This window comes from Ascaphus truei, chromosome 5, assembly GCF_040206685.1.
Source record: "Ascaphus truei isolate aAscTru1 chromosome 5, aAscTru1.hap1, whole genome shotgun sequence".
Lineage (NCBI taxonomy): Eukaryota > Metazoa > Chordata > Amphibia > Anura > Ascaphidae > Ascaphus > Ascaphus truei.
In genome coordinates this window covers 57,080,533-57,101,466 of record NC_134487.1, presented here as the reverse complement: position 1 = coordinate 57,101,466, position 20,934 = coordinate 57,080,533, and the positions used below count along the sequence as shown (strand labels likewise).

Sequence of the window (20,934 nt, the reverse complement as noted above, 5' to 3'; positions counted from 1 at the left end):
ATTAAATGGAAGGAAAAAAAATGGCGGAGCACATGAACACATTTAAAAGTCCTGTATATTAAATGTACCGCTCGCGTTTTCTTGACTGTTTTCCGCGTTGGGTTTCTCTATCACCTTAAAGTTGGCGTTTTTTTCTTTGTTACGCAGCATACACCAAATGTCACAACCGTTGAAATGTACATAATAAATATCGCTTTTCAGATGGAAAAAAATGACGTTAATATGTCAGCGTAGACCACTTCCTTGATGCGTACATCCCAGAGATGCCTTTGTGCCCCACTGAGCACAATGTATAGCCAGTGTACGCACAAAAGCTGTTTGTGGCTACTACATGCACAGTAGTTGTCTGCTTTACAGCTGTGTTGCATTCAGGAGAATGTGTATACTGTGATACGTTGTTATGAAGAGTGTGGCTACATAGTTATAACTGATAACCTAATGACTCCCAGTAATTTCAGATGCTGGCCCACACTGGTTTGCACTATCTAACTACAGGAAAGGCCTGGAATAATGGTTACTATGGTAAGAAGAGGGGCAGAATGGACTCTAAACAGAATTAATATTGCAGATTGTTAAAGATTCTGTGTGTTGGTACATCTTTATAAAGTAATATTCTTTAACCCTTAGTGTCCCATGACACAGCCATTACGTCAGGGGTGCCCGCCAGTCCTCAAGGGCCACCAACAGGTTCGGTTTTAAGGATATCCCTGCTTCAGCACCGGTGGCTCAGTCAGAATGAGCCATCTTTGCTGAAGCAGGGATATTCCCCAATACTTGGCCTGTTGGTGGCCTTCCCCTGCTCTGTCATGGTGTCGGGCACTCCAGGGGCGACTTTTTTTAGGCTCGTATTCCATGGGAGATGCATTCTCCTGTAGAGCGCAAAACACTATCTCGCCCACAGGGAAGTGGACGAGGATGATGACTTTTCCATTTCCGTAATAGGGGAAGCCGTGATCACGACTTGCCAGAGGGGAGGTGACACTCTGTCAGGGGGTGGGGGGGTGCGGCACCAGTCATGGCCAAGAGGGCGTTTTTGGGGAGATTGATGTATAAACATGCTAATACAGCGATACCTGGGATACAGGTCCCTGTGGGAAGGAAATGATGAAACGGCAATCTTTGAGGTTTAGAAATCTGTGAATACTATCGTTTCATCTATACAAGTCTGCTAATCGGTATTACGGACTACATTGTGTGTTTCTACACTTACTCTCATACATACTGTAGACAGAAAAGTTTTGTGTAATGTCTGTTTAGCGCACTCATTTTATATGTATGTGAATGTATATATATATATATATATATATATGTTTACACAGGGTTTCCACCTCTATTGAATACTAACCCGGAGACTTTTTGCAATACATTTTTTTTTTTACGTGTATTTATCTTCATTATATATTTATTTTTCTTACCGGCAGCAGCAGCAGCACTGCCCGGCATCCTCTCCCCCTGCAAGGTCCAGTCAGCATGGCTCTGCGATGTCAAATGGCGCGCGTTGCCATGACAACGTGACGCCTAATGGCACCGAGGCAGCCATGTTGACAGGATTTGCAGGGAGAGATGCTGCTGCCGCCACCCGGAGATTTTTCAGGTTAATCCGTAGCCCAGATATATGTGGCTGAAACCCGGAGTGGTGGCAACCTTGTGTATACAGTACATATAAATTTTAGATACTCTCTAAATGTAGAGATTTTTTTTGGAGAGAAATGTAAATTCTTAAAAACTTTTAAGAGCTTTGTGAGTGTCAGCAGCTGAATTGAACTTCATATGATTGAATGGACTTCCGGAAGTCACCTCAATCTTACAATGACATTACCCGAATGTAACCTGTTCTCTACTGCTGCAGATTTGTATTTTATTTATTTAATTTTTCCCATTGGAGAATTTGAATCATCGTATTGTCTTGAGTGTCAGGATGCCAGCTAATGTGATCGTTAATCCAGGAGGAACTTTCTGATCTAATATTCATTTCCAATACTCGGATACAGATCCTCCTTTGGATACAATACTGTATGTTAGGTCTTTTCCAATATAATTATTTGAATAAGAGGCATTATTTGCAGAGGCATTGTTGCTGGGGGTGGAGAAGTTACCCTAGGGGTTAATTCTGCATTAATACATGCACACCTCCCAAGGAGCGGCTATTGGTAGCCCTGGCTGGGCACTCAATATGGCCATTTAAAGGTACCTTGGCTCAATTATATGCCACATCATAATCCCTTGTGGGACCTTTAAACAGGATTGAGATACCAGCAGCACCTTCAGAGGTAAGTATCTCGTGGAGCAGGGGGTTCCGCGGGCTTTAAATGAACGTGGTTCAGCTCCTGAGACCCCTCTGCTTCCCACCTAGGGCAATGGTTCTTTAAAAGCGGATACTTGTATGCATGTGTTTGTTTATGAACAGCAACTTTGCCATGTTCGAGAACATGAGCAGGCTGTAAATTTAAAGCCACCATCCCCTCCAGAAGCCCAGGTGAGTTTTTCATGCATCAGGATCTTGACCCCTGAATTTTTTTAAAAATTATAATAATTTTATTATTATTTTTTTTTATTATTATTATTATTATATACAGTAATTTGTTTTAAAATTATTTTATTTTTTTAATCTATAGCGTCTTGAGGTTATCATGCTAACCTTATGCTGTATTGGACTCTGAAGAGACATCCATTTTTCAACTGCTCTTATCTCCTGAATGAAGCATCAGATTTTTAAAACTAAAAATATCCTCTTGAAGGGCAGAAGGAGATCTTCTTCTTTTTGTAAATAATAAAAATTAAAAGCGATCTGCACAGACTCCTACTTTAAAAGTGTGCGCGTGTGCGTGTGCGTGTGCGTGTGTGTGTGTAAAGAAAAGTCATTGACGTCACAGTGTGATGAAATTAATATGGCAGAGGACCGGACATATCACAAAAATAAATTACCCTGGTTGGACAAAGATGGTACTTGGCTGGATTCCAAGAGATAAAAAGGCCAAGCTAATAACCAAAAGTAAGATGGAAGGAAGAAACAACATGGGGGAGAGAGGCTAACAAACAAAGGCTGAATGGCCATTATCCAATTGGCCAAGGCTAAAGAAGATTATATATACACACCTGGCACTCTGGATAAAATACAATGCACACTAAGGTATCTTGAAGAAAAGACGCGTATTATGGTCCAAATATGACACCAACATTTCGGTCAACTATGGACCGAAATGTTGGTGTCATTGGACCCTAATAAAACCTATTTTCTTATTGATACCTTAGTGGGATGTTTCTTCCATCCAGAATGTATATTTGGTTGTCATATGATGCATGCAAACATTAATTGAGGTACAGATTTTAGATTTTGGATTTAAGGAGTGCCCAGCTTTATTTCTGTGTATGTATTTATTATTATTATTATTATTATCGTTTGTGTAACATATTCTGCAGCGCGGTACAGTGGGGGTACAGAGTTATGTATACTACATACTGTAAAGAGAATTACCTAGAAATAAGGGCAAACAATACAGAAGTCAATGAGGGCCCTGTTCATGAGAATTTACAGGAGGGCATAAGGAGTAATGTTGAAATAATAGGTAAAGTGACTGCTCATTGTGGGATGGAGCTGGGGGGAAAGTGGAAAAGTTTGGATGTTACGGGTATGCTACATAGACTTCCTTAAACAGATTTGTTTTCAGAGATTTTTTTAAATATGTAAAATCTGTGGGAGAATCTGATGATACTTAGCAGGGAATTTCTGAGAGAGGGCGCAGAACAGGAGATATCGTCTAGGCACGAGTGAGAGGAGTTATAAGGCAGGAGGAGAGGCGGATGTCGTAGGCAGAACAAAAGGGGTGTTTAGGAATATATTTGGGGACGAGGGCTGAGATGTAAGGTGGGTCAGCGTCATTAAGAACTTGAGCTGTGCACTCGCTTGCATGTTATTTCCCAGAATCCCAAACTGCAGCGGAAGCATTGTATGCTAGGAGGTAATGGTGAAAAGCAGGGCTGTAGTCTGGGACATGTGAATGTGCTCACAAGTGATATTTTTGCTGTTTAGAAGTCAGAGCTAGGGGTTTTTAATTGTAATTCTAGTTGATATGAGAAGCCAGTGTAGGGATTTGCATATGGAGCGGTAAGCAAGGTAGAGGAGTCTGGCAGCAGCATTTTGGATGGATTGGAGTTGGGACAAGCAGACGAGGGAAATGTCATCTAGGAGAAGGTTGCAGTCGTCAAGGAGGAACACTATAAGTGAGTGAAATAGAATTTTAGTTGTGGCATGAGTGAGAAAAGGGTGTATGTATCCCAGCAATATTTTTGAGGCCAGGTGGCAGGATTTGAATGTGAGGGCTGAAGGAGAAGTTTGCTGTATTGATGAGATTGTGGTATTAGTTACAGTGCGGGGAGAGTTTGGGTATAATTCTGTGTAGCTCCCTTCCCCTATGCCTAAGGGAACTACATGAGCAACTACGCATGCTGCTGTACTTGTTGCTCACAGGAGGCCTAATCCCCAGCCTCTGGGTGCCTGGGGTGAGCTCTTTCTCATTGAGGGATCCCATTGTTGCGGAATAACCCCTCACAGGAACCAATACACAGTAATGAGTAATATACCACACAATGTATGTAACTAAGGTTTACTATACACACATACTAACACATATAACATACACCAACTGTACCCACAGTATAACCCCAGTGACCCAACACTTGGTGGTTCCCCCAAAGTACTGAGGGTTCTGTGGCACCAATACCCCTAGTGTCCTGTCCCAGCAAGTCCCACCCAAATGTGAGCTAGCTCTACCCACTTTGGATGTAGGTGCATGTTGGGTGCCTGTCTGGGTACTCCAGTACCAGGTGCTGCTTTTCGCAATGGGTTTGAGCGGGTCCCACATAGTGGGTCCTCCAACACAAATCCCCTCACACCTTAGAGTCCTGGATGATGCCTGTCCTGTAGGCCTGCACACATGGTGGAGTCTCCATCCGGAGGAACTCCACGCTGTCTGGCATCCTGCTCCACTGCTGCCTTACACTACAGGGAATCGCTGAGCTAGGGCAGTCCCTACAACACTCCTCTATTGTACCAGGGAAGCTAACTGGGGCCTGCGGGGAAGTCTGGCCTAGTCCAAGGGCTTTTTAGCTCTCTGGACACTAGCTCCTCCCTTGCTGCCTCTGTCAGGACTAACTATCCTTCCTGGTCCCGCGGAGGATATCTCGAGTCCCAAGATGGCTGCTCGCGCCTTTCCCTGCAAGACCTTCTTTGTAGTCTCCAGTTGCTTTTGGAGACATTTAAAGATTGCTGCTGCTCCGGCCGCAACTGCGCATGCGCAACAAGTCTGCAGTTGCCGCCGCTACCTTCCCCCCCTCGCGTAAAACTCCTGCGCATCCTTGATAAGCCAGGCAGTTCTCCCTCACTAGAGGTAAGGAGGGGGACTCTGTTACATCTGTTTTCGACATGCTGAGCTTCAGGTGACGGTGGGACATCCAGGAGGAGATTGCAGAGAGACAATTCTTGACACGGGACGAGAGGGGGGGAGGAGAGGTAAATTTGGGTGTCATTAGCATAGAGCTGATACTGAACGCCAAAGGATTGTTTTGGTTTACAAAGAGAAAAGGTGTAGAGTGAGAAGAGCAGAGAGCCAGGGACAGAGTATTGTGGGACACCGGCAGAAAGAGGGAGTGAAGAGGAGACACCAGAGAAGGAGACCCTGAAAGGAGTGTGTAGAGTGTGTTCTATCAATTAACAAAGACGGAGTGTGTGAGTTTCTTATGAGCCATGAGGTTTGTTCTCAATACCGGTAACGGGGAATAGACTCATTTTTTAATGACCTGTTGCCATCACTAACAAAACACTCTGGAAGGTGCTAGACATGATGCAGAAGTAGAAATAAAGCTTCAGCAAGAACACCTGATCCTTGATGATTTGCTTAACCTGAAGCAAAATACATTTCTTCCAATTTACCTAGCATGTGCAATTACAAAAATCTGTCTACAGTACCATAAGTTTTTTTTAGTTTTACCTTGCTTTTAGCATCTATAGAACACCTTCATATGTTCCATACTGAAACATTCCATAGTGTTCCTTTTTTGACCTTATAGATGTTTAGATCGAGGGTTCTCCAACTGTGGTCTAGAACAGGGGTGCGCAAACTGGAGGGGTGGAAGGGGGTGCCCCTGCGCTCAAACCCAACAACATTACCTGCTCTCCTGGCGATGCGTCGCTATGACAATGTGACGTCAAATGACGCCGCCGATGCCAGAGAGAGGGGGGGGGGGGCACGAGCAGGGGAGAGAGAGCAGGCAGGGGGACGCAAAGAAAAAGATTTGCGCACCCTTAGTCTAGAATATCCAAAGACTGTGGTGATCCACCATTAAAAAAAAGCCCTTAATTTAGGGCAGGTCTATCATTGTTGTCGTATGGAATCATTGTTGAGATATTTACATATACTTATCCAGCTTCAGATTTTTAGGCATAATATAATAGGGAAATCAAAGTGCAGGGCCTTAAAACGTCTTGCTGAAGTCCCTTTTAAATTGCTGTGTGTACATGTACATATACATATACACATACATATATACAGTACATCATCCCATGTCGACCCCCTGCTGGATGAAGGCCTCCCCAAGTATCTCCCTGGTGCAAGGCTCTCCTTCACATTGCTCCAACAAATTTTCCCGATTTCATTCCATTGCTTTAAATATATTGACAATCGGAGCAAAATAAAAATAAACGTCCTCCAGAAAATTCTTGACCGTGTATTAGTACTTGAAAAGTTTACGTTTGCAAAGCTGTGCTCTAAATGTACATGAAATTAGAGATCATCACTTCCCTGGGTCATTGATGTGGAAGATGAATCCATTGGTTAGAAATGTTAACAGACACAATGCTGGTATTTTTCAGCACTAGAATCTGGCCTCGATCTTTTTAGGCTAAATCGTTATCTGCTTGCTCAGGGGCTTGCCATGATGGGGGTCTTGGCTGCCTCGAAACTGCTGAAGTATTTACAAGCATCCCAGTTAGGTCAGCTTCTCCTGTGGCTCTTTTTTTTTTTGGGAGAGCCAGAGGGCCCATTATACAAACAGAGTCTACTGCGACGTTGCAGTGATATATATACAATCTGTTTTGGCATACTAATATCACCTGTATACTGCGACACCAGTATTGATATATACCTATATCCTTTCTCTGTTTTATGTACCATCTTTCCCACACTACACCTCCAATATGCTCCTTGATCTAACCATATAGTACACACTGAGATACTGCCTCAATTTCATATGATCACACTGTGATTGATACATATCACACACCTGCAACACCCTTTGGTTTTGGTTTAAAGACCTCACCTATAGCTGCAACTCTGAAAGTCTAGATATGTTCATATATGGTATTGTACCGACTGACTTATGACTAAAACATATCCACCACTCAAAACAACAGGGATTTTTAATAATGTATATGTGTTTTTAATATCTATGTAGATTGAATAAAATTTTATTATTTTTGACTTCCTCTGTGAATCTGGTCACCACTCAGATATACAGTATTCACTGTTGGACCATTTATGTCCAATAAATATGGCACTACTTACATGACATGAGATTGCTACTTATAAGGGTTTCTTTTTTGATCTAACTCTTTGATCACCACTGATACTATCTCCTGTGGCTCTCATATAATAACATGGGAGGATGAGTTGATGTAGAAAATGAAATAGGGTTCCCCCCTAGAATGAGTTCTCTTTTATGGCTGGATAAAGCAGATAGGCCTGAAATGTCTCTTTCCCATCCCACAATAAAACACTCCCTCTCTTTATGGGACCACCTCAAATTTAAATTCCATCCCTCCAGCAACTACAACCTACTTCGAAAACCTACTTAATTCTAGATATGTGGACGAAGCGTTGATCTTGCTGATGTATCAACTACTCATAAATAAGACTGGATGCCTAATGCCCATCTATGCTAAAATGGGAGACCGAGTTGGGGGAATCAATAGAGGTTGACGTATGGAATAACATCCGAGACTCTTCAGCGACAAGCTATATCTGCACGGTCATTAGAGAAAGTGACTCTAATTGACGCCAATTTGCATGCACGCCAATTTGCATGCACACTGTTGGTAGCGCCAATTCCACATTATGTTTCCGTGAGTGTGGTGAAAATGTTTCTCTCTCCAACATCCTGGTCCTGCCCAGGGATTGTCCCACTTTGGAGGCACATATTTACCCTGGCTAACTCCATGAGTTTACTTTAGCCCCAGATCCCAAGTGCTGGCCCTGCTGGGGACACCCCCTCTCTGGCTCTGACTCTGACTGCCTATAAACTTCTATCACACATTCTCCTTTTAGCAAGTTGCTGTATAGTTTTATAGCTGCATACTGGAACAAACAACCAGTATCAGACCCAAATGTCATAAAGCTGAAGATATGGCATAAATTAACAATGGAAAGAATACCAGCTTGTCTGAGAGAAAAATCTCATAAATGTACCCATATCTGGGGGCCCTGGCTGATATGGGAGGCCAGGATTTGACGCGCATTGGGCCCTACTGTGAAGGCCTTTACGCTCATGGAGGGAGTAGAGGTTGCTGTCCTGATCTTCCTATTGGTACTTGGTCCGAGCGGCAGGGGGTGGAGCACTTAGCCGCTGCCCCACTCAGTTTCCCTCCCCCCCCTGTGAGATTAACGGTTAGCCATCAGTATATCTAAATTTACGTTAGGATTATGTTAATTGGTATTGTACAACTGTTTTCATTCTCTCGTATAGTTACCCCTTTTTTGTTTCCCTAGCCCATAAAATATGATAAATAGTTGAAAGAGAATCTATTATGTTCTCCATAATATTATGTATGCAAGATAATTCCAGGATACAGAAACGCCATCAGTCACCCCTCCCCCTCCCGTTAAAATATTGAATGAATTACCCTTTTCTATAAAAATAATTAAGCTTTTTTTGTTGTTGTTGCTTTATGCAAACTCGCATTGAGACAATAGTTGGGTGACCATATTTTTCCCGGAGGAGTCGAGCATGCGCGGTTGACGATTTAAAAAAACGGGACATTACAATTTTGGGCCACTAGGACAAACCACAAAAAAACAGAACTGTCTTGGTTAAACCTGGACGTCTGGTCGATAATAGGCATCTGATTAACTTCTCGCTGGGGTTGTGCAGACAGGGCCGAGTTATCACCGAGGTGTAGGACTAGTATGTTTATTCGTCCAATAAATGACTTAAAGTTTATGGTTGCAGGCGTGAGGACGTTCGTGAATGTGCATCTGGGATGTCACATTAACAGTTCTGATATGAGTGACGTAGCAGCAGTCTTAGTGACCTAACCTTTAAATGTTTTAGGTTTGTACAAACCTAAAAGGTTACAAAGGTTCACTCTTTTGGCCACTTCCTAGTTCAGTGCTCCCTCTGAAACATGGGAAATTTTCTTTGACTTAAGTCGACTATTCCAAAGTAACTTTTGGACAATCGTACCCCTAGTATTAACTATTCCAACCTGTTAATTCCATTAAAATATTTTGATTTTAAAGTGAATTGTGCTTTTAATGGTCAACAGAAAGGTGCAGAATTAGGGGTCCAGGCGAATAGCCCCCCTTCTCTGAGAAAACTATTACACTACAAGCCCCTTGAAGACCAAGGTCGGTATTAAATTGGGCATGTGCCTTTTGCCAAAGCTTTGTCTGTAAAACTTGCAAAAGTCGGCATTGTACTTCTTTGAATCCATATGGTTATCTTGTCTTTGTGGCTCCTCTGTGCTGTGGTCTGCGGTTTTATAACACAAGTGCATAATATTTCAGTTTTTCTATAACTTTGAGCAACAACTTGGTTTCTTGGAAGCTCTACAAAATGCCTCCGTTGCTTTGCTTTGAGTTGGCTTTAGCAAGACCATACTATCAGTCACATGACCGTATTGCTAGTGTCTTATATTTGCTTTTTTGTTATTCGTGCGTTTTTCCCCTTATGACATATTGCTTTTTTATTGTTACTGTATGTGTGTGTCTTTATTTATTATTATACATAGCACTTCATAGTAGTAATACACATGACAATCATATAAATAACAAATAACAGAAAATGGGAAAAAGTGCTTCAGATATAAAAATGACATTTAGGAAGAGGAGTCCCTGCTCCGAAGAGCTTACAATCTGATTGTTAGGTAGGAAGGATGTACAGAGACAGGAGGGCATTCTGGTAAGTGCGTCTGCAGGGGGCCAACGTTTATGTATCGGGTGTGTAGTATTTTCCACGGAGCTACTCATATGCTTCGTTATGCAGGTGTGCTTAAAAGTAGATAGAGAGAAGGGCATTCCAAAGGTTACTAGACTTCTTTTATATCATTTTCTAAGTAGAGGTTCTTTTATTCATATCAGACGTGGTAGTGTCTAATCCTATGCAAGACTGTTAAAATACTGTAATTTCTTTGTATCCCAGCTCCTCCGTCCGTGCTTACTTTATGGGCTTGTACCTAAGGAAGTGCCTGTCATTAGTGAAAAAGCGCTTCACCCAAACTACTGTGTGTTCTTCTACATATTTCATTAAAAAAAACGTGTGTGTGTGTATATATATATATATATATATATATAAATATATATATATATATTTTTTTTTTAACGGCTTCCAATGGATTTAAAGATTTTTTTCTCCTCCCCACACAGTGTAAAAAACAACACATGATTTTCTTAATCTCTATTTTCAGAGGTTACCATGGTAACCTTTAGACTGCACACATCTCTGGGGAGAGCTACATTTCAACCTCCCGGACACTTGGGCCCAGAGCCACGAAAAGGAGTGAAAGCTTTGCGTCTAAGTCTTGGATCTAGGTCTTGGTATTTAAAGCTCTTAGCTCCTGAACGAAGCATCAGTTTAAAAAAAATAACACCCGCTTTCTAGGGTTGGGCGATAATGGAAAACGTCCCAAGATAACGATATTAAGCAATTGAACGAGAGAGTAGAAAACAAACAGATCTAAAGTCTTTAGAAACTGGTCCAGGTTATTTATTGTGAAATATAATTCTTATGTAACGGTATTTCTGAACCGGCCTGACCCACCCAATCTCACATTGGCCCCTGTGGTCTAACCGGCCCCCATTACAGTGTGTTAGTGTCTGGTGGTGCACCTGTTGGCAACAGGACTCCTGAGTCTCCCGCATGATGGTGTGTGGGGAGGACCCGTCCAGACAGGCAGCTGAGGTAGTGTGCTGAGTCTCACCTAGTTCCAGTGCAGCGCCTCCACCTCATCAGGGTCCCTGCGTCCGCATGGGGATGGTCCTGTTGAGGAACTCCTTCGTGGTGCTCCTCTCTGTACATTCACTCCACACATGTACACGAGAGGGTTTGTGATTGAGAACATCTTTATTGCCTGAGTGGGCTAGCTGCCCCTCGCAGTAGATTTCTAGCCACTCATGTTCAGTCAGCGCCTCCCTTTAAAAGGTGTATTTCTCCTTAGATAGGGATTCCCTATCCCCTCAGGGATTTCTACCCTGTGCCAGGTCCCTGGACACAGTCTCCTCTTCAGTTACTATAACATAACCATCTGCTAGAACTTGTACTTAACTCATGACTGAATAGAACTCTCAAGACTACTAACAGAACTCCTCCTCCTCTTAGCAGAACTCTGGCAGAACTAACTCTTAGACACAGTGCTGTGCCTTATGTACACTCTGGAAGCTGACACACCTCTGACATCACTAACCATGGAGTCAGAGCATGTGACTACTCCCATCCATACACAGGGCACCCCACCAGGGTGTGAGGGCAAACCTCCATAATTACTGCTGGCATGCCCACAACTTACCAGGCCTTACTGTCAGCAGGAGAGATGACTGTAGCCATTTTACATGACCGCTACATTCTCCCCCTGGTGAATCCCATCGTCCTCGCTGGGACCTAAATTTGTATACCCTTTTCCAGGAAGCACTGAAACACAACACATAATTAGGTTAACTTCACATACAAATTTCCATAGTATCATAACAAAATGTCTACAGTACATTCCGCCAAGCCCGCCCCGACCAGCAGCCACGAACCCGCGTAATGCATTAGTACCCCCTAATAATAGTGACTCGGGTCAGGTTTCTTAACCTCTCTACCGCCCATGTCCAGGACCGTGACATGATAGTGCCTAGGCAGTCCCCTCTCGGGTCTATATGTCACCCTATGTTTGTAAATGTTCCTCCCTATGCCCCATATGCGTACTAAGTGCTCTATCCGCTCCTTGGCCTTCTTCCCTACCACTGCACTTCCTCTTCCGACTAAATACATTTCAATGGCCTCCCTAAGCCACCTCCCTCTGTTTTCCTCTATTTCATCCATAAGAGGCTCAGGGACATACGGGTACTCCAACCCGTGGGATGATTTATAACGAGCCATTATGGTCCGCTCGGCCCTACTTATCCTGGTCAGGTCAGCCTTACCGGCCCTCCCAGGTAACACCCATGATAGGGGCTCATCAGGGTCCACGGGGTCTGACAGGATGCTAGGACCCATGGGTTCTATCTCCCTATGCTCGATCTGCAGCCACCGCTCCTGCAACTCTCTATCCCTTTGCTCAGGTGTGAACTCTCCCGCAGCCCACCAGTAATCCACTACATCTTCTCGCCGGATGAGGAACCGAGTGCGGTCCATCCATGCGGAGTACCCTTCGAATAGTGGGGCCCACCAACGGTGCTCTCGAAATCTATGTGACCCCCCTGACTCCCTATCATCTTCCAGGGAAAATACCCCCGACGACCGTTCAGATCGCGGTACAGACCACCTATAAGATCCCGGGGGCCTTTTTCACCGGTTCAGGAACTGCAGGGGGCAACCACCGGCCTACCGCGGCCACTCTCAACTCTCCCCCTCCCCGAGAATCCCTCTCCGTAGCGCCACTGCGCTGTCTTTCCCCAGTCCGTCTCTCCTCCCCCCCCAAAGGTATGTCCATAAGTTCCAGGCTAGGCGGGGATCCCGTGGGACAGGGGCAGGGGCTCTATCTAGGCCAGGGGATGGGGCATAAGGGCGAGTGATAGGACCCCACGGGGTTACGACCCGTTCCTGGCTGTCCGTAGACTGGTCCAATGAGGATATCTCACCCTCCTCAGTCCTCGGATCGCCCATCCAACTCCTGGGCCTTGGAGGTGATCGGGGACCTTCCCCCGATCGCCGAAGCGTCGCCGCGTCGTTCCCAGCGGTTCCGCTGTCGCCACCGGAAGTGATGTCCTCCCCGGAACCGGAAACGCCGCCATCTCGGGTCGGATCCCCATTCGGGATCTCTTCTTCGATGACGACATCCGGAAGCTCCGCCGTCGTCTTCACCGGAAGTGATGCCGTCTCTCCACGTGCGCCTCGGGCCTGGCACGGCCCTTCCTCCGCTGCGCTGTCTGCCGGGACAAGGTAAGTGATGGGGCTGCTTCTCTTACCAGTCCGCAGGGGCGTTGGCGTCTCTCTCCCGTCGCTGCCATGTCCTGGGACGGCGGGACTCCGTCTCTCGGCTCGCCGATCTGCTTGGGACGCCCTGTTTTCCAGACTGCCACTCACCCCACGGGGTGTCGTCTGTCCTGGGTCCCTCTTGGATCCCGATTTCGCCACCGCTAGTTCACGGAGATCCTCGTCGGAGTAATCTCCCTTCCCTGATCTCGGGGTCACCGAGCGTGGCGAAAGTCTTTTCTCTGCGCGGTCGGGGAGCGACCCGACCGCCTCGGTCGATACTGACCCAGCCGACTTGGTCGACTCCAGTCCCCTTTCTCCGGGACTCGCACGGCTGATCCACAGTGCGCCAGGGGACTCGGCGGAGCGCTTAGCCGTGTCCCCCGGGGGGTCAGCAGGTTGGATAGGTATGAATGTGGGCATGGGCCACAAATATAATGTCCCGCAATGTGGGCAACGTGCCACCGTATTGACAGTGCCTCCGGGCAGCCCCCATTGTAGGCAGAGCCCGACCACCGTCTCGGTGTTAGCCACCCTGACCACCAGTACCCCGCCGGGTACCGAGTAGGGCTGGGTGGAGACCATAGTTCCCACAGCGGGAGGGCAGGCCATTCTTTTAGTAGGGACCACTTTCAGTATGGGTCTCTCCAGGTCAGTGGTTCCTCGCAACTGACCAGTAGAAGCTTCTGGGCCAGCCACTTCCTGCTTCGGCTCCTCCTTCCGCTGACATAGCTGGAACCCGCCCCCAGGGGTTGCAATTATGGGCGGATCCCAAAGGGGAATATCATGCCCCTTAATTAAGGCCGTGCCTTTCTCAGTCCTGGTGGGCGCGGTCTGCGTTTTCGCGCTAATTTCCTCATCAGAGTGGGATTCTTGGGCTGCGGCTAGTTCCCGCCTTCTCCTAGCTGCTGCTTTTCGTGCAAAATATCCCTCCTTTTTGCACGTTACCTCCGCGGCCGGAACTACTTCTTGTAGTGGCGCCGTCTGGATATCAGTCCCTGGGCCCAGTGGGTGCATTCCCACAGGCCATAATTGAAAGTCACTCCCCCTGGTGGAAATCAGGGGAGGATCCCATAGACTAAGCGGTTGACTCAGCACAGGGGCCCAGTGAGTCACTGTCCACGTAGGCGCAGCCTTAGCTTTCGCGCCATGCCCCCCATCAGGGCGGGGCTCTGCTGTTCGCGCCATTCCCGGCCAGCTTTTTGCAAGTCCTGCACCAGCCACACTCTCTGTGACTGGCCCACGCGGTCTCCCTAGCAAGCGGGAACCGCCATTTTGGTTGGCTTTTAAGCCCAAAAAGTCCGTTTCTTTGCTCTCCTCGCGGGGTTCTCCCCCAATTATCACAATGTCCTCACACTCTTCAAGGGTGGCCCCTCGGTGTCCCAGACAGGACAGAAACGGGGCAGCCACGGCCTTCGCTCCACTCCAGAGCAGATTGGTTAAAGACAACTTAGCGACAGTTTGCTCTTCAGTGGGGCGCACGCCACGGGTGCCTTCCCCATCAGCCTCTAGTCGCCATTTTGGGTTCTCCGCGCCACGCGGATCCTCCATTCTTTGGGTTGTCACACTCTCGTACCAATTATCGTACATGGGGCTCCGCTCTGCGGGGCAGCCTCCACACCAGTACAATAAAGATTGCTCAGATGCACCACCACATGTGTACCTGATCTAGGCTGGACTCATGTTGCACTACCTCAGGCTAGGCTCACTCTCTCAGTGTCTGCTGTAACTCCTTCGTCCCAGTCTGTGCTCCTTATGGTAAGTGTCTGGAATGGGCTAGAGTACTCTGGCTCTGCCATGCAGTACTTGGGGCGTCTACCTCTCTTGGTCAGCCTAGCGCAGACCCTCTCCAGGATTCCTGACCAAGTTAACAGGCTATCCCTTCTGGCGTCCTACCAACTAGCACTACCTCAAGGTGACTCGGTCAGCTATAGCCCGGCTCCAGACCCCTCACTCCTTTCAGGCCCCTAGGTCGTCCCTGCGAACTGACAATATCCCGTCAGCCCCCTGACCACCCCTAGGTCCGTCCCTACGCAGCACAGAGTGGCAGCAGACTCTCTCCCTGTTTCCCAGTGTGCCTAGCTAGAGCCTGTCCTGGTGACAGATCTGATCTCAGCAGCGCCTCCAAATGTAACGGTATTTCTGAACCGGCCTGACCCACCCAATCTCACATTGGCCCCTGTGGTCTAACCGGCCCCCATTACAGTGTGGTAGTGTCTGGTGGTGCACCTGTTGGCAACAGGACTCCTGAGTCTCCCGCATGATGGTGTGTGGGGAGGACCCGTCCAGACAGGCAGCTGAGGTAGTGTGCTGAGTCTCACCTAGTTCCAGTGCAGCGCCTCCACCTCATCAGGGTCCCTGCGTCCGCATGGGGATGGTCCTGTTGAGGAACTCCTTCGTGGTGCTCCTCTCTGTACATTCACTCCACACATGTACACGAGAGGGTTTGTGATTGAGAACATCTTTATTGCCTGAGTGGGCTAGCTGCCCCTCGCAGTAGATTTCTAGCCACTCATGTTCAGTCAGCGCCTCCCTTTAAAAGGTGTATTTCTCCTTAGATAGGGATTCCCTATCCCTCAGGGATTTCTACCCTGTGCCAGGTCCCTGGACACAGTCTCCTCTTCAGTTACTATAACATAACCATCTGCTAGAACTTGTACTTAACTCATGACTGAATAGAACTCTCAAGACTACTAACAGAACTCCTCCTCCTCTTAGCAGAACTCTGGCAGAACTAACTCTTAGACACAGTGCTGTGCCTTATGTACACTCTGGAAGCTGACACACCTCTGACATCACTAACCATGGAGTCAGAGCATGTGACTACTCCCATCCATACACAGGGCACCCCACCAGGGTGTGAGGGCAAACCTCCATAATTACTGCTGGCATGCCCACAACTTACCAGGCCTTACTGTCAGCAGGAGAGATGACTGTAGCCATTTTACATGACCGCTACACTTATAAAAGTACATTTCATTCTTGAGTGTAAAAAAGGAAATAGGTTATGCGGTTTCGTACGCCTTACGTGGTGGCAGGGCCAGCCGTGATGTTTGCGGGGCTCGGTTCTTACCTTCTCCGGTGGCATCTCCTGCTGCATGGTCCTGTCATCATGGTGTCGCATTGCCATGACAACGGGAGTCACATCACCATGAACCATCACGTCATGTCAACGTGGCGCCCCAGGGTGTCTCGTTGTCATGACAACGTCACAAAGGCACATAATGTCCCGTTGTCTTGGCAACGCGAAGCCATTGGGCGTCGCGGAGCCACGATGACAGGACCATGCAGCGGGAGATGTCGCCGGCCAAGGTAAGAATTAGAAGCCGCACGCTCTCCCCCTGGCAGTCGGTTTAATTGTCGTGGGAGGCTCCTAGGTAACCGCTGGGCTCGGTGAAGTGGCACCGCCATCATGCCGCCTCTGTGTGGTGGTGACCGACAGTTCAGTCAGTGCTGTGCCACTAAGCCCGCAGGGGAGAAGCTCCTTCGTTTACCATAAAACCTTTTATGCCTGAGTGGAAACTCGCATAATGCATGTAATTAAAGTTGATAAAAGGGGTTAAAATGTAATTATTTGCAGTAATGATACAGTTGTAAGGCCTAAACAAAGGCTTACACAAATATGAACTTAATGCCCATTTATCGGCACCAGATCTTTTCAGCACAGCTCAGTAGCTGCCATTATTGTTAATGAGTATGTGTGCTTCTTGCAGACAGATGTGCTATAGAAGCATTTGTTTTAGCAGAATGTGGACTTATTATTATTTATTATTTAACATGTAATTGCAGCTGTCTGGATTCCCATAAACTCAGCCACACATGTAAATGAAAAATGTGGTATTGGAGCTGGACAGCTTCAAAAAATGTTTTAAAATAAAGACAGCTAGCTAGAAATCATTTTTCCTGTAAAGCACGATTTCACTGGTCAGATTTAACACGTTTTGTTTTTTTTCTGAGGGGGTGGTAAAAAGGTCATGAACTTCTGTATGTTATGTAGGATGAGAGTAAGACTGTGTCCATACAGCCGAAGACCGTGACGTCACCCGCGTCAAGCAGGAGCATTTTGTGGCCAAGGTAGATGTGCCGTGAGGGGCGTGTCTGTGATGTCACAGAGCTGGTTCGCCCTCATTGGGCAAACCGCTCACGTGACCTGGCCGTTGTGCCGAGGAATCAGATTTAACTGATTCCTCATGCGCCATGTGCCCCCTCCTGCTGTCGCGCGGTCTTCGCCAGCATGGACGAAGCCTAAGATGGTTTTTACAAGCAATTCAGCAAGAATTTGTGACTAACCACCAGCTTATTTGCATTGTGAGGGTCCTTTCAGCAATGTCCTTACAGGTATTTGATCTCGCAAATGTAATCACTTGCAACTGGGAAATAGTAAAAGGGCCAGAGATTCCGAAGCAGAAGCAAACTCCAATCTCAGGCCATTATTCTGTCCAACTCATTGTAATAACGCTTGGTTTCCATTTTGTTCTGTTTGCCTTTCCATTTGGTGGTTTTTGTGACTGACCACAGCACTCTAGAAATGCTCTTGGTTTCCTCTGGCATTTATTGCATATCGTATGTATTGTGCTTTTCATAAAGCTGATGAACACCTGGGTTGCTTGAAACATTAAAAATCATTGCCGTGTTACTTGTCTCGGTGCTTAATTTGTGTCAATCTAATAATACGTTGCTAAATTTGACTGCAGATAAAAGAATGTATTAAGATAAAAGTGAAAGCCCTAAACGATGTTGGTGTAACCATGTTTCATGTTGATATTGTACACTATGCTTAGAAACGTTGCAAAGTTGAGCCCAAAAGCATGATGCACAGAAAATCGAATACATTGTGGGGTGGTGACAGCTCTAGTCTAGCATGCCAGTTTCTCAGGGTAATACCTAGTTGTTGTTGATTAGAGCTGGGTTAATGGATTTACCTGTTAAGGCTTGAAAACCTGGCCTGTTGTTTAATCTCCTGCCTGATTTAGGCCGTGCTTATAACGGCGCCGGAACAAACATATGCAGAGCAGTGAAGGTGCGCGAATGCAGCGTCCAGACGCACTTTAAAAAAAAAAAAGATTTCCGAATTTTATCTCCCTGCGCGACAAATGTCACGGCCGCGTCACGTGAGCGGTTCAGCCAATGGGGGCAAACCACTCACGTGACGTCACAGCCATGCCTCCGCCACGCCTCCCTGCTGCCCTCACCATAGAGCCGGCAGGGCAGGTTTCGTGCGCACCACACGGGTGATGTCACACGGTCGCGCGCACTACCGGCTCTATTATTAACGAGGCCAGAGTTGTACCTAGGTCTAGTGATTTCCTGTAAGAAATACTGTAATGTAGCACTGACCAGGTTTGCGTTTAACACGTACAAGAAGTGTACATTGTGAATTCTTTCTTTTTTGCGGGGGGGGGGGGGGGTACTCACAATGAAGTATGTGTCAAAGATGAGACGCTCCATATCTCAGACAGAGGGAATCTTGTGATCATTTTTTTTATCATCTTGCTCCAATTTCAGCAACTTTCAATTTGGCTACTTTCTCCTCATCTACATGCAATATCATGAGGTGGTGGAATTATGCTGTATATTGTTTGCGCGTTGTCTTGTTGAGTTTGGTTTTTACACTTTGACAATGGTAGCGAAGGTTTACTATGATTGCAGCTTCAGCAAATATCCTAGGGACGGCTGCTTGAATAGAGCAGCGAAGGTTAGCGATACCAGAGATCTTGTCTTTGCATGCCCAGACTTTGCATGCCAAAAAATGCTAGCAGCATCACCTGTGGCACTCCCACCCACTGAGATGCACCCGTAGTAAGGAGGACTAGCCACCATAATGTCATCACTAAACCCTGAACTGTATGAGCCGTGTTGCTTCTAATGGCACATCTAGGCATGGGGAAAAATAGGCGCCGGAAAGAAGCTTCCTTGAATCCAGGTATTCAGGGCAAATGACTTGATGTAAAAATGTAAAAACTTGTATGTAAAAAATGTAAAAACGTGCCATTTTTCTCAAGGTCATATGCTGCAGACATCTTGCTTTCAGTGCCAAAGGAAATCAATGATGCAATTGTTGTTCTAATGCTGGGGCGGCCAACTTCAGTCCTCAAGGGCGACCAACAGGTAAGGTTTTAAGGATATCCCTGCTTCAGCACAGGTGGCTGTTTGAGCCACCTGTGCTGAAGAAGGATGTCCTTAAAACCTGACCTGTTGGTCGCCCTTGAGGACTGAAGTTGGCTGCCTCTACTTTAAATTAACACGGGCACAAACGGCATATTTGGGATCTTTCAGGATTTTATTGTTCTGTGTTTTATTGGTCACTAAGGGACATTTATTTGTAACTGGAGACTGGTGTGTAGTAATGTGTGTACAATTGTGTGTGCACAGGTGTTCTGTTAATTATTAACATTGGTTCACGGCTTACAATATATAAAAGTAAAAATATAACTTCTGTCTCAAGTATAGATTTAATGTGTTGGTTGAAAATAGGCAGTGTAGCTTTTGTAAGCATGTAATAAGTGAATCTTTCAGCGAGAAAAGGGCAATAGAATTCATATTCATATATTGTCTGAAAGATTGTGAGCTGGATTATATATTGGGTACAGTTTACTGTAAAACGTGCACTTTTTATATTTCTAGATCTTAACTCCACAGATTAAGCATAACTCCATATGCCCCCCACTGATTTTTACAGCTAATTTCCGCCTCCTAAATATCACACAGCATAAATCCTGCATTTAGGCTGTTTTAGGCAGTTTCAGACTGTGGACAGTGGCATTCTGAATTCCAAACCCCTTTATAGGCATCTCCCGGAGTACAGTACATTAATTTAATCTCCTTTATTCCTACCGTGTGAAGATCTTATCCGCAAAGAGAACTTTATTGGAACACCCACCTCTGTGCCAATAGACAGAGCCGGAAACTCATTTGTTGAGCAATTTGTATTAAAGGTTGTTATAATGTTTGCACTTCTAACTTTATAACCGATCTTATCTAAATTAACAAGCCTAGCATGCTGCCTGCATGTGTGTGGAACCATGTCAAGTTTGGGCTCCAGCTCCAAAAATTCGCGTTTTGAAAGTTGACCTTGCAATATATATGATTTATAGAAACCACATACCATTTCTCTCCATCTGCCTACCATGGGAAAGAAAAAGAAAAACACAATCTCTTCCATTTAATGCAATGGTAACGTGATATGTCTGGGCTGAGTCATGTCATTGGTATGCTTTGTTTTTACTTTCCGATACTCTCTGGTATCGTCAAGGAACGCGATCAGGCTCCTTTTTTTTAATGCCTGCACATAATTTTGTCTTTTTATTACTTTTCTTTCCCCTCTTTTATTAGAATTGTTGTGTTCAAGGGGAAAAGAACAGCTTTTGCTTATCTATTATGAAGATCGACATCTGTTGCACTTCAAAGGTTTCGTAACATTCAGCAAATCAGTAATCCTTGTAAGAGGATAAACCGAATCATTGTTCTGGGATTGTAGTTGTTGATATGGTAAGGAATCTGTTAAATTAGGTAAGGGTTTTTTTTTTTAACCTGTATGTGTTATTTTCTTGT

General features: G+C 45.8%; 1 protein-coding gene across 3 annotated transcripts in view; it reads left to right on the top strand.

The window, feature by feature from the left end:
* PLXNB2 (plexin B2) overlaps positions 1-20,934 on the top strand; it is a 326,443-nt gene that overhangs the window by 110,244 nt on the left and 195,265 nt on the right. The window lies entirely within an intron of this gene.